The following is a 6,000-nucleotide window of genomic DNA, read 5'->3' as shown; positions in this document are numbered from 1 at the left end:
GTTCGGGTTAACCGAGCAAGGCGGGAAGATCCGAGGCTGCCTCGGACCCGTGTAAAATAGGTGAATTTCACGGGAGTTCGCTCATCTCTATATATTACACTACACTTCACTACAGTACACTACACTACAGTACACTTCACTACACTCTAAGGGTAGGGGGGGGGTGTAAGGGAGAATCTGCCTGCCGTACTGTGTTAAAGGGGGACTCTGGCATGCCATAAGGTGTTAAAGGTTCATACCAGCCACACCAATCACACCGTATAACTTGTGAAAACAACAGTATGAAAACAACATAGCATCAGTCCAAGACCGATGAAAACTATAACGTAACCCTTATGTAAGCAAAACTATATACAAGTCTTGCAGAAGTAGTTCGCACTTGGGACGGGCACCCAGCATCCTCTACGGACTACAAGAAAATGATTTACCGGTAGGTTTAAAATCTTATTTTCTCTTACGTCCTAGAGGATGCTTGGACTCCATAAGGACCATGGGGATTATACCAAAGCTCCCAAATGGGCGGGAGAGTGCGGATGACTCTGCAGCACCGATTGAGCAAACAGGAGGTTCTCCTCAGCCAGGTTATCAAACTTATAGAACTTTGCAAAGGTGTTTGAACCCAACCAAGTAGCAGCTCGGCACAGCTGTAGTACCGAGACCCCTTGGGCAGCCGCCCAAGACGAGCCCACCTTCCTAGTGGAATGGGCCTTGACCGATTTTGGTAACGGCAATCCCGCCGTAGAATGCGCCTGCTGAATCGTGTTACAGATCCAGCGAGCAATAATCTGCTTTGAAGCAGGGGCACCAATCTTGTTGGTCGCATACAGGATAAAAAGTGCTTCTGTTTCTCTGACTCTAGCCGCTCTGGCCATGTAAATTTTAAAAGCCCTGACCACATCAAGGGACTCGGAATCCTCCAAGTCACGCGTAGCCACAGGCACCACAATAGGTTAGTTCATATGAAAGGATGAAACCACTTTTGGCAGGAATTGAGGACGGGTCCGCAATTCCGCTCTATCCATATGGAAAACCAGATAGGGGCTTTTATGTGACAAAGCCGCCAATTCCGAAACTCGCCTAGCCGAAGCCAAGGCTAATAACATGACCACCTTCCAAGTGTGATATTTCCTCTCCACCGTTTGAAGTGGTTCAAACCAGTGTGACTTAAGGAAACTTAACACCACGTTAAGGTCCCAGGCTGAAAGGAGGCTGAAAATGCAGCACTCCCTTCACAAAAGTCTGAACTTCTGGGAGAGAAGCCAATTCTTTTTGAATGAAAATGGATAGGGCCGAAATCTGAACATTAATGGAGCCTAAGTTTAGGCCCAAATTCACTCCAGTTTGTAGGAAGTGAAGGAAACGGCCCAGATGGAATTCTTCCGTAGGAGCATTCCTGGCCTTACACCAAAAAACAAATTTTCGCCATATACGGTGATAATGTTTAGATGTCACGTCCTTCCTAGCCTTTATCAGCGTAGGAATGACCTCATCCGGAATGCCTTTTTCCACTTGGATCCGGCGTTCAACCGCCATGCCGTCAAACGCAGCCGCCGTAAGTCTTGGAACAGACATGTTGTGAGAATCCTGGTGCATACCAGTAGGCTCTTACCAGCTTGCACAGTCCCTCTTTACCTAGATGAGTCAGACCGTGTACTGCCTCAGCTAGGCTTGGGAGATATGTTCTGGGGTCCACTGGCTTACCGTGTCCATCTGTCCAAAGTCCTGAGGACTCCTGACAATACCGCTTCGACTTCCAGACCGCCTTTTCCTATAGGGAACACAAATTTTGCATTTCAATTAGCTGTTGTGTGTTGACCGTGTTAAATGTCATCAGTGATGTGATGTTCGTCTGTATGGGAGTGCTTGCTGCAGATTTAGCAGCTTCGTCTGACCGGCTGTTACCAAGTGAAATTGGGTCTTGGTTGTAAGTGTGTGCTTTGCACGTGATAACAGCCACTCTGTCTGGTTCCTGTATTGCTGTCAGAAGCCTTTTGATGTTGGACGCTTGCACTACAGGTGTGCCAGCTGCCGTAATGAAATTTCTGAGGCGCCATAGGGCCCCAAAATCATGCACCACTCCAAAGGCGTACCTAGAGTCTGTGTATATATTAGCTGACTTGCCTTTGGCCAATTCACATGCTCTGGTTAGGGCGACCAGCTCAGCAACTTGTGCTGAGTGCGGCGGGCCAAGGGGTTCAGCTTCTATGATACCTTCATCATCTACAACTACATATCCGGTGCACAGGTCTCCCAATTCTGTCTGTCTGTGGCAACTACCGTCAGTGAAGAAAGTAAAGTCTACTCCTTCCAGTGGGTTGTCACTGATGTCAGGTCTCGCAGTGAAAGTTTGGTTAAGGTATTCCATACAATCATGCGTATCAGTATCTGCACTAAATCCTCCTTCACCATCATTCTCATCCTCCACCCTTTGCGCCTATCCAGGCACACTTGGCAAGTAGGATTCAGGATTTAGTGAGCTGCATCTCTTAATGGTGATGTTTACAGGGGCCATCAGTGATAATTCCCACTTTGTAAACCGAGCAGATGAGACGTGTCTGGTTTGGGCGGAGTTTAGTAAGGCTGATACTTCATGGGGTGTATGGATGGTCAAGTTGTGTCCTAACACTACGTCCTCGCTTTTGCTTACCAGCAAAGCTATCGCTGCAACACTTCGCCAGCAAGTGGGGAGAGACCGCGCTACAGTGTCCAACTGTGCACTGTAGTAAGCTACTGGTCTGCTGGCATCACCATGTCTCTGTATTAAGACTCCTGCCACGCACCCAGCACTTTCAGTACCGTACAGTTCGAAGGGCTTCTCATAATCTGGCATACCTAATGCAGGTGCTTGTGATAGACACTGTTTGAGTCACTCAAACGCCAGTTCAGACTTATCTGTGTGAGAGATCTGTTACGGTTTGTTTGAAGAGACCATTTCTTGCAAAGGTAAAGCCAGTGTAGAGGACCCTGGAATCCAGTTTCAACAGTACCCACACATTCCAAGGAAAGTGCAGATCTGTTGCTGAGTTTGTGGCAGAGTCATGTCGCAAATCGCCTGTATTCTATCAGCGGTGAGGTGTCTAAGTCCTTGTGTCAAGCAGTGTCCCAAATATTTGACCCTGGTCCGGCACAACTGCAACTTATCCTTTGAAACCTTGTGTCCTGTATGGGAAAGATGAAACAGAAGCTGTTTCGTAACTATCAAGGATGATTTAAGTGAGTCCGAACACAACAACAAGTCATCAACATACTGTATTAGCACTGATCCACTCTCAGGTTGAAAGGATTGTAAACAGTCATGTAAGGCCTGGGAGAAAATACTCGGGCTGTCAATGAAACCTTGGGGAAGACGAGTCCAGGTGTACTGTACTCCCCTGTACGTAAAGGCAAAGAGGTATTGGCTGTCAGGGTGAAAAGGGACAGAAAAGAAAGCAGAACAGAGGTCAATGACAGTGAAGAATTTTGCAGTAGAGGGAATTTGCATGAGGATGACAGCTGGATTGGGCACTACGGGGAATTGGCTCTCAACTATTTTGTTTATCCCCCTTAAATCCTGCACTAGCCTGTATCCCCTCCCCCCACTCTTTTTCACAGGGAAGATGGGACTATTGGCGGTGCTGAACGTCCTGACTAGGATGCCCTACTGTAACAGCCGCTCTATGACAGGGTACACTCCTAACTCTACCTCTGGCTTCAGAGGATATTGAGGGATTTTTGGAGCTATCCTACCATCTTTTACTTGCACAGCTACTGAAGCTACATTCGCCATCAATCCAGTGTCCTGTCCATCTTTGTTCCAAAGGGAACCCGGTATTTGTGAGATAATTTCCTCTACCTTTGATGGACACGTGTCTATAACAGTAGAATGCGACATTAGCCTTTGAGGTGTGTCTAGTATATCTTGCACTTCTTGAGCATGGTTCTCACGTATATCCAAGAAGACACCCTCAGGAGTACAGTATATGACACACCTCATTTTACACAATAGATCTCTGCCGAGTAGATTAGTCAGAGCCGATGCAGCCAACAGAAAAGAATGTTTGGTTTGCAAGGGCCCTATCGTAATCTCTGCAGGTCTACTCAAAGGGTATTGTTGCACCATTCCTGTTACTCTCATTGCCGAAATTGTTTTACCCGTGGTTTTTATACCTGATATGGAATTCAACACTGACCTGGCCACCCCTGTATCTACAAGGAAAGGTAATGGTACACCAGCTACATCAACCATGACCTCAGGTTCACTACCAAGGCTAGCAATCAATTTCACTGGCTGTAGACTACAGGTGTGGCCCAACCCCTATTGTGTAGTGGGACCCTCCCGCAGTGCATTGGCAGCTACAATATGTGAGGGGGTAGCTGTGAGTTTTCGGAGGCCTGCCAGTCTCTCCTTGGTGGGTACCTCCTTGTTTCTACTGTATGTGGCTCGTAATTTCTCCTATGTGGTCCCTGATCCCAATTATGTGAATTGTAGTGTGGTTCGTATTCAGGTCTAGGGGGTCTGTATATGTTATGTGTCCTACTGCTCCTACAATCCTGGGCAAGATGTCCTTCCTTTTTACAAATGTAACATATTCTCGGTCTTTTCCAAACAGCAGGGGTCTGGGATTTTGGTTGATGGGGTTTTGCTGTAAGAGCCTGTATACTTACCGTCATCAGCTTATCTCCTTGCAACTCCCTGTGCTTACTGATGTTACGATCATGCTCGATAGCAGACTCTCTCAGCGCAGCCACCGAAATACCCCTCCAGTTAGGTAGAGATGTTTGCACCCTTGTCCTCAGTGCCTCCTTTAACCCGTCCATTAATACAGAGGCAGCTACATCCCTGTGATGTGCATTATCCTTAATGTTCTCGATCCAAGTGTATCTAGCTATTTCCTGCAGTACTCGATGGAAATATTCTGATGCCATTTCACCTTTTTGTCTTATGGAGAAAATTTTATTCCATTTAACATCAGTAGGGAAATACACTCCTAATTGCAGGTTGATTTGCCGTACATTCTCCTGATTGTATTATTTTGTGATGTCAATATTTGAGGGTAAACACACCCGTAGCACTGTTCGCCAATCTTTATTTGTGGGCTCGTGGGCGTTACCTAACTCTTTAATGAACCCCTGGCATCCGACTAGATCTTTTCTGGGATCAGGGAATTCTGACATATTTGACCTTAATTCTGCTCGGGACCAGGGACAATGCATGGCAATGTTCCTGATGGGAGTCACTCCCTGAGCGTCACTTCTCCCGTTGGGAACTGCAATCACCCTGACAGGATTTAATTCAACTACATCATTCTGGCTTGACTCTGTAATGCGGGGAGCTATTGTCTCTGCATACTGTATGGTGCCGTACTTACCTGTGGACACAACCTCACTCACCCCTCCGCTGGGGGGCCTCGCTACTACTCTTGGTGTTTGGGCCGTGCCCACTTGGGTGTCCTGTATGGTGGCTGCTAGAGAGAGTTCCGATATCGTGCTGGGCTCATCTTCCTGCTCACAATCCTGGGGAAAATTTAAGATGGGATACAACTGGCAAGGGTTAGGGTTAACACATTTATTTATTACTATCCAATCTTTTACTGATGCACCATTGCTTGTAGCCAATTTCTCCCCATCAATATATGGTGGTGGTGGTGGTGCGCTCGCCAACGCTTTCCCGCTAGATTTGGAACTTGCTGTGCAAGCCAGTTAATTCTGCACCTCCTCCTCTTGCTGCCACAGGTTTAAACAATTTGTATGTCTGACCCTTTGTTTTCTGGATTTAATCAGACATATTTTAATCCTTATGTTCTGTAACACCTCTGATTCAAAGCTACCCACCCTTGGGAATGGGGCCCTATCTTCCGCAGTCATACGTATCCACTCATTGCAAAAAGCCTCCGTGTGTGAACCATATTTCTCACACATGATAAACTTTGCTGAACATTTTGGCCTCAATTCTCCAGCCTGAATCGTGCATAAACGTCTCTCACTTGAGCAACTGGCTCCCATATTTGTCGGTCTTTATAA

The sequence above is a fragment of the Pseudophryne corroboree genome, chromosome 10, assembly GCF_028390025.1.
Source record: "Pseudophryne corroboree isolate aPseCor3 chromosome 10, aPseCor3.hap2, whole genome shotgun sequence".
NCBI classification, from domain to species: domain Eukaryota; kingdom Metazoa; phylum Chordata; class Amphibia; order Anura; family Myobatrachidae; genus Pseudophryne; species Pseudophryne corroboree.
This window is presented reverse-complemented; position numbering follows the sequence as displayed.